Source organism: Lissotriton helveticus, chromosome 8 (assembly GCF_964261635.1).
Source record: "Lissotriton helveticus chromosome 8, aLisHel1.1, whole genome shotgun sequence".
NCBI lineage: Eukaryota > Metazoa > Chordata > Amphibia > Caudata > Salamandridae > Lissotriton > Lissotriton helveticus.
Genome location: NC_136069.1, coordinates 1,599,583,676 through 1,599,592,603, shown reverse-complemented (window position 1 = coordinate 1,599,592,603; position 8,928 = coordinate 1,599,583,676). Strand labels below are relative to the sequence as shown.

Genomic DNA, 8,928 nt, shown 5'->3' with positions numbered 1-8,928 from the left:
TGCAGGTGCCTGGTAGAACCAGTCCAGGGTTGCCCCAGGGTGAGTCTCTGGGCGCTACCTTTTCAAAGAGATTACTAAAACTGAAGGTGAATTCACCCACTGCACTACCATCACATCTCTTTAATCTAGATCTGATGGGTTTTTTTATTACATGATGTAGTTGATGGGTTTCTGACGAGGCATAAGGTTATTAAATGTGTACTAAGAATATTTACAAACTAGTTTTAGGGTAACAAACAAAAGTGTATGGAAAGAAAGTGAAGGAGATATTCAAGGTTTTACTGTGTGGTAATTTCATATCATTAATTGTAGTGCCACATGATGCTTGGGTTCATCATATTAATGCAAATCATTCCAGTGATACCCAAATGTGCTGCACATCAAGGCATAGAAGTGAAGAGTGACAGCTCTATGGAGATCTCAGTACTGGTGTACAGTGAATAGTGTGGAGCAGGACAAGGATGCTGTGTAAGAAACCTTTGAATTTTCCAATATTTGGATACCAATGCATGATGCAAAACAAGGTATGGCATTTCTAGACGCCTGTTATTAGCATGGTAGTGTCATACTAACTCATGATGCACGTCACTGCTGAGGTGCACTATGTGAGCTCATTGACATGTGGGTGGTGGGATAGCATATAATGCTGCATATCAGAATATGTGTTACTATTATATTGTAGAATTCATATAGCGCTTCATGCTCCCGATGAGGCCACAAGGCACTCCGATTCATAATGAGTTCCAGCTCATGGTTCAGTGAGGACATATTCGATAGAGTGTTGGTTGTACTTTGACATGTGTGGAGGTGTCTGTTGATGTTTGTGAGGTTCAGAGGTGCCCCTGAACACAGTGGATGAACTGGTAGCCGCATATAAGCTTGGAGGTGTTAGGCAAAAGTGTGAGGTTTGACACAGTTGCAGATACCTACCATTTTTGGAAGTGGTTGGTGCCACTGCAGTATAGGAGTAAGCAAAACCTGTTTTTTATTTAATGCTTTATTATGAGATCCCGAGGATGTCTTACTACTGAAATATCAATGCAAGTTAAAAGTTGATTGTTGTCCTTTGCATTCCACACTGACTCTGCCATGCACATGTTCAGTGGGCATTTGTGGGGTGTAATTCGGCTTTAAGAGACAGTGCCTACACATCTGGAGAATGTAATTGGGACTTTGAGAATGTGCGTGGCCAGCTAAGGCTGTACCTATGTATGTGAGACGTATGGTCTGAAGTCTGGGCATTTCAGGCTCAAGTTGAGCATTTGACGATCTACTTCATCATATAATTAATATTTGCATATTATAGCTGTACTTCTTTGACATTATCAGGGACAGAGGTCATGTGATATCATTTCATGTGATGTCTTCTGGGTCAAAGGTCATCAATCTTGTGATGTTATTGGGCAGGGTCAAAGGCTGTTTGATGTCACTGTTGCTAACGCTGGCAGTTTCCTGAATTGACATCCATGGCAGTGTTGTAGACAGGGAATGAAGACTCAGGAAAATAGCCAGTTGGTAGGTTTATTGATAAACGCCGGACCATCGGAGCAGGGCAACTGTAACTCCAGGGTAAGGCTGGCAACTGACAGATATAGAACATCCAATACAGAATACAGAAACAAGCACATTCTGAAAGGATAACATTCTTAAACAACCCCAAGCTACTACATGGGTCTTCCTTTATATTAAATAAGACTCTAAAACAAACCCAAGTTACTACAAGGGTCTTCCTTTACATACAAACGAAAAAGGAAACTTAACATAAGGAAAGAAAACAATAAAAACAATAAAAATTACATATTGTCAAAATGGAAAGAATTATACACAACTAAAGATGAACAAAGTACATCACTTCCTATATCTAAGAGGAATGCGAATAATACGCATGCTACGTCTCAATTTGTCACTATCTAAACAAGACTTTGAACTTCCAGAATGAGCACTATTATTGACAAAAGTTGAGTGAGTAAGATTTGAACTTAATGGTTGGGCACCATTATTCACAGGGAAAGAATGAGATGATGTTTTTATCACCCGAGATTTATTCCACCATTGACCATTGCTGAGTTTTACAGCATTACCTTTCACATCCAAGACTTTAGATGGAGAACCGACTTTAGACAGACCTTTTTGAACATGAACCGTTTTTTTGACACACACAACATCACCTGGCTTCACACAAATATCTTTTACATGCATTCTGTCATCAAAGTACAGTTTTTGTATGTTCTGAACAGATTCAACCTGACCTCTAACACTCTCATCAGTCCACACATTCCCTTTTACCCACTTAGACATCCATGCAGGACACGATAAAGTTGCAGCTTTACGTCCGCGAAGCAATTCAAAAGGTGACACACCTGTAGTTGAATGAGTCGTAGTGCGGTAAAACCACACCATACTCCTCACTGAATTTGCAACTATGCATTTATTGGACAACGCCCATTGAATACATTCGCCTAACACCCTATTCATGCGCTCAACCAAACCATTGGTTTGAGGGTGATAAACTGAACTCTTTAAGTGTTTTGATACTACAACCTTTGAGAACACTATCAAACTCCAAGCTAGTAAATTGTGTTCCGTTGTCTGTAATCAAAAACTCAGGATAGCCTTCTTTTAAAAAAACATCATTAAGGAAATCAATAACCGTGCTGGAAGTGACCTCCTTAACAAATTTTATTTCCGGCCACTTCGAATAATAGTCCATGAGGACCAATCCAAATCTTAACGAAGAATCCAATGCCTGAAAAGGACCAACAATGTCCAAACCTAACTTAACCCATGGGGCTGAAGGCAAAACAATAGGAGTCAGAGGAGAAGTGCGTAACTTAGTAGCCTTATCACAGCTGGAACAAATTACACATGATTTTACATATTCGTCAACAAAAGTATCCATAGAAGGCCACCAAAAAGAAGAACGTACTCTTTTTTTAGTTAAAGTTGCTCCTAAATGTCCCTCATGAGAATTCTTAACTAAATCTGCCCTTAATGTAATAGTAGGAACTAACTTATCACCCCTAAGCAACAATCCATCATCAATAGTTAACTCATCTGCGACATGCAAGAATGTTTTAAAGTCAGAAGATAAGTTTATTTCTTTAGGCCAACCACTTTCTACAAACTTCATTACCTTGGTTAAAGAGCAATCATCAGCAAGGGCTTTGCGCCAAATCCCTTCTGATACTGCACACAAATGAGGAACATCTACGGCTGCAACATTAAAATCTTCTTGATCTTCCTCCCTCAAATCTGTTTTAACTTCAATTTCATCAGACGAACGGGATAAAAAATCTGCACACCCATTCTTCGAACCAGGGATGTATTCAGCTGAACAGTCAAACTGAAGTAATTTTGAGGAAAGTCTTGAAATTCTAGGTGTGGAAGCCATTACATTCTTCCCACTAAGAATAAAAACAAGTGGTTTATGATCTGTTTGGAGACAGAACCTCCGTCCCCAAATAAAATTTCAAAATTTCATAACTGCCCACCAGCATGCTAATAATTCTTTTTCAATGACTGAATATTTAATTTATGATGCAGACAAAACTCTGGATGCATAACCTATTGTTCTAACTTCTCCATTTTTCTTTTGAGTCAAAACTGCACCCAATCCCACACTGCTGGCATCTACCGTAAGAGTGCATAAAAGGGATGGATCATAATGTTTGAGAACTTTAGGAGAAGTCAACTGTTGTTTAACCCATTCAAACACATCTTGCCACTCTTTATTCCATTAAAAAACAACTCCTTTCATTAACATTCACGAGAGGGGTCTCAGTCTGCTCGCAATTCCGGCACAAAACGAGAGTAAAACTCACATATGCCAAGAAAAGATTTAAGAGTTGCCTTATCTGATGGAGCTTTAGATTTAACGATTAAGTCTACCAAACTCACCTTTGGGAAAATACCATTCTCATTCACCAAATGTCCCAGGTACTCAACCTCCTTAACTCTGAAAACGCACTTGTCCTTTCGTAATACAACACCACTCTCTTGAAATCTTGACAACACTTCCTTTAAAATCTTGTCATGAGTTGCATTGTCAGGAGCGAAGATAAGCACAATATCCTGAAATACAGAAAGACCTTCGATCCCCTTCAACATCTCTGGCATAAGGCGTTGGAAAACTGACGCTGCCGAAGAGAGGCCAAAGGGCATGCGTACGTACTGAAAAGTCCCAAATGGTGAAACAAATGCCGTGAGATTTCTTGAATGAGGAGCAAGTTCAACCTGGTGGTAGGCTGAAGCTAAATCTAATTTAGTAAAAACCTTAGCATCCTTAAGTGTGGCCAACATTTCATTAATGTTTGGGAGAGGATGAGAATCTACCCAAATCTCCTTATTCAGGCAACGAAGGTCAACACAGACTCTCAACTCACCATTTTGTTTACGAGCCACAACCAAAGGGGACAACCATAGAGAGGACTCCACTGGTTCAATAATTCCTTTAGAACACAAAGAATCTAATTCTTTTTCAAGATCATGTCTTATGCTAAAAGGAACATTCCTTAGTTTATGTTTAACCGGGGATGCACCTTCCTTTACGATAATTTCATTTTGGAAGCCTTTTATCTTACCCAATTCCCCAGAGAAAACATGAGGATACTGGCTTACAAGGCCTTCCAGATCAGGGTGGTCCCTTATAGCCAAAACTTGTTATTTTGCTCCTGGTCTAAGTACCATCCCAAACAACCCCTGGTGAAACCAACCCAAAATATTCAAACCTTTGTGGGCTACATAAATTTTTCCAGCTATTCTTCGCCGCTTAAACTCAAGGATGTCTTCAATGTATCCCGACAGGTTGATTTCACGACCTTCATAATTTATTGCCTTTCTATCCGGTGGTAACAATGATCTATTAGGCCATGTTGTTTTAAATAATTCCAAAGTGATCATTGTAATGCGAGCACCAGAGTCAACAAGTAGATATAAGGATCGATCTCCAACCAAAATGTCGACATAGGGATCAACACATAACTCTGGATTACCCACAATTACACCATCATCCCTGACAACAACCACCATGTTGCTTAACTCTCTCATAACACAGTCTTCTTCATCACTTTAGATATTCTGCTCAGTGACACATTTTACCTGAACAGGTTTAGAACGTGTACTGTACTTAAATGTTTGGCAAACTTTAGCAAAATGGCCTAACTTATTGAAATTTTTACATACAACTGACTTTGCTGGACACCTTGCACCACCAAAATTTGGTTTAAAACCACATCTAAAGCAAATGTTGGTTCTTGAAAAAAATGGGTTAGTATTGTTCCATGTATTCTGTCTATCAGAACTCCTGTTTTTCGAAACGTTATTGTCTTGTGTTTTACTGTCTCTTGTTTTAACTATAGAAACAGATTCTTTTTTTTCTTCCTCCAACTCCTTCGTTGATAACTGAGATGTCTCGATACTCTTAGCTACCTTTATAGATTCCTCTAATGTTGGATTCCCAAGTGATAAAAGTTTCTGTTTAATGTTTTTATCGACACAATTACAAATAAATTGGTCCCTAACTAATTGATCTGTAAAACTTTCAAATTGACATTCAGAAATCAATCTCCTAAGTGCTGTGATATAAGTGTCTACATTCTCTCCAGCTTGTTGTTTGCGTTTGAAAAACTTGTGACGGAGCATAACTATACTGGGTTGCACGTCAAACCTTGTTTCAAGTTTTTTTTAAAGTCTCTTGGTATTCATCCAAAGGATTATTTTCATCAACAGTAATAGGAGGAAGGTGTTTAAAAATTTCTCTACCTTCATACCCCAATGAGTACAACAGTAAGTATTTCCTCCTTTCTGGTCTAAACCTTGACGCACCGATTGCACCCAAATAAGTCTCAAATCCATCATACCACTGTTTCCACTTCATAGGTGGTTCACCAGGTGTCTCCAAAAATGGTGAAGGTGGTGCTACACTCTGCATTTTTATAGCAAGAATTTGACAAAGGGTAATTTAATATAATTTATAAAAGTACTACTAAAAAGATCCACTAGATGTCAGTGTAGCATTAAATAAAGGTAGAGGCTTTAAATATGCGATTTAGGATCGTATTTATGTCCTTGCACATCAGTGTACAACTTAATTTATTATCAAAAATGTGCAATGCTGTGCACATCAGCGTGTTGTTAATAAAAGAAATTCAATACTGTGCACATCAGCGTAATATTGTTGATGGATATGTGCAGAGCTGTGCACATCAGCGCTTTTGTTTAATCCACTTGACAAAGATAACCGTGGAATGCAGAGCACTTCAACACTGCAACAATGTGCGATTGACAATGCTTCCCAATAGATAAATGTACTTTTTATGTAATTTGCCGCTCCCTTTGTGACACTCATAGAATTATCTTGCATGAATCTTCTAAACTTCAGGCAACTCAGACTATTATGACGTCACCGAGATGGACGTGCGTTTCACTTGTGGAGCACAAAGGGAAGCTTTTGACGAGATGAGTTCATCACGCTCTCAATCTCAAACGCAAAGTTCGTTGCAGTGGAACGCATGCGTTGAGAAACTCTCCTGCGTGCGTTCCAGCTCCCGTTTTTTGTTTCTTAAAGTCAAAAAATGCTTCCGCCCTGCTCGAATTCAATACAAAGCCTTCCGCAAGTATAATAAAAATGTCTCTCTTACTTTTTTATCGTCCGTGGCTCTTAGTAGTTTAGGGGTTACCTCTTGCGTTTTTCAATTTCGCCGCTTGTGGGTTCAATGTGATGGCCCAGCACCCGTCGTAGCCAAAAGAGATGTTGTAGACAGGGAATGGAGACTCAGGAAAATAGCCAGTTGGTAGGTTTATTGATAAACGCTGGACCATCGGAGCAGGGCAACTGTAACTCCAGAGTAAGGCTGGCAACTGACAGATATAGAACATCCAATACGGAATACAGAAACAAGTACATTCTGAAAGGATAACATTCTTAAACAACCCCAAGCTACTACAGGCAGTTATGCTGAGACGCATGGGGTGATGACTCAGTTCGCACATGCTTGCAGCTTACTCTCTGGTCTCCCGTTGGACTTGGAGCACAGACTTAGTTAGCATGGATTATGACGTACTCCCGGTTCTCCCGCTGTACTGTCGCCAGGTCGTCCTTGTTTTACCTCAGTGGCTTCTTTGTGTGGATAGATGTCTTCCATCCACGGCTCAACTCCTCTCAAGTTCGTCTTTCAGGCTTGGCCACTCTTGATCTTCCCTCCTTCTGGGCTTGGTCGGTCATGGTTCCCAGTGGGAACTGGCAGGTCTCACTTCCTTCTCTTCTTTCTCCTTGTGCTTCGGCAGGCACCTTCTTTCTTGCAGTTGAGGAGTTGAGACTTCTCGTTGCGGGTCTCTTCTTCTAGGTTCAGTGGCATGCACCCTCTTCAGATGTTGGCCAACAAGGCCTCTCAATGATCGACTGTTGCTGTAGTCTGGCCACAGGTGTTGGGCTCCGGCTTGCTGATGATCAGGGCAGTTACTGATCCAATTTCTCTTAATCTCCATTGGTGCTGTGTCGCGTCTGGCCACGTGTTGAATGTTCCATTCCTGTAGGGAGTGGGAAATCTTGCTTCTACCTTCTCTGGGTGGGTCAGTGTTTGCACCATGAGGCATCGCTGCCATTAGGCATGACTGGTGGGGTGTGGTTTGTTATGCCTTGAGGGTGCGGGACGATGTTCTTCTAGTGTGTGGACCACAGTGGCGTTGTGGTGTGCTTCTGTTCACCTTCTGGTCCGGAGTTGATTTCTTTGGACCTTCTCTCTGGGGCTGTGTCCATCTGGCATGCTCAAATAACCAGTGTGGTGTCTCTGGGGTTCTCTGTACCTTTAATGGTTGTTTGCACCTCGTGCTCTGGGTGTTCTCTTGTGAGCCTCCACTCCGTCGTCACGCAGAAGTCAAAGTCGGCGCGTTCTACTTCCTTCCACTGCTCAGCTCCTCTACTCCTCTCCTTGACTCATTGGGGAGACAGGTTCCTGTACGATTCCTCTCTTGAGTCAACTGTCGGGCCGTGCCGCAATTCAGTACCAGCCTCTCCTTGGGGCTTGTGACAACAAGCCTGGATGTCTCTGAGGCCAGCTGCTGTGGCTGGCTCTTCTCCTGGGTGGTGTTGTATGCTTTGCCACCTTCCTCTAAGCACCTTGCTGTCTCTCTTTGGCAGGGACTCTATGCACTGGCGCCTCCCAAGTCCTTAATTGTCTTCCTTCTGTCCCCTATGTTGTGGTTGTTCACCTTTTGTGCTTATTATGGGTTTTCTGGTGCTAGGCTGTAAGGAGGCACACTGCGGGGCTTCCGCTCTCCCTTTCTCTGTGGTGTAGGGCGATGAATGTGTACATCGGCGAAAGGATGGAGTACAGATTGTTCTTCTCATCTCTCTTGCATCTGGCTGCCCTCAAACATTTTCCACCTCACTCAGTGGGGGTGTAGCCCTCTCCCAATAGGGCCGATCTCTCCTGCGGAAGCCTCTCCTCTCAGTCTGTGCCGGACGCACTCCTCGCGGCCTTGGATAGTGCTGGCGCTTCTGCCCTGGACTGTCACATCGGGCAGGCTGGCCTTGTTGAGGAAACACCTGGTTGCTGATACCCCAGCCGCTGTGGCTTCATTTGGCTTTCATTTTGCGGGGAGAGAGCTGGCATGGCATTTAAAACAAACGCGTGTCTTCTGACCAGCAGTGTCAGCAGATGTTATGTTATGTTAACCGTTTTGAAGAGCGCACAGCTGCCCATCGAAGAGGCGTCCCGGCGCTAACAACGCGGGGCACACAGATAAGTACCAACTGAAAGAAGAAGGGGCATGAAAAGATTAGGATGAAGGGAACAGAATGGTCTTGATGGCTTTTCTAAAAGTGGCCAAACAATCGATGACGCGAATGTGTACTGGAAGAGAATTCCATAACTTGGGCGCGAGGTATCTAAAAGCACGCCCGCCTGCCCTGGACAGCCTGAGTTTGGG

General features: G+C 42.2%; 1 long non-coding RNA gene across 1 annotated transcript in view; it reads left to right on the top strand.

Moving 5' to 3' along the window:
- The first annotated feature begins 363 nt into the window (after window positions 1–363).
- LOC144772076 (uncharacterized) overlaps window positions 364–8,928 on the top strand; it is a 54,148-nt gene continuing 45,583 nt past the window's right edge. The window contains exon 1 of the long non-coding RNA XR_013599634.1: window positions 364–524. This is a non-coding gene — a long non-coding RNA (uncharacterized LOC144772076). The remainder of the gene's footprint in view (window positions 525–8,928) is intronic.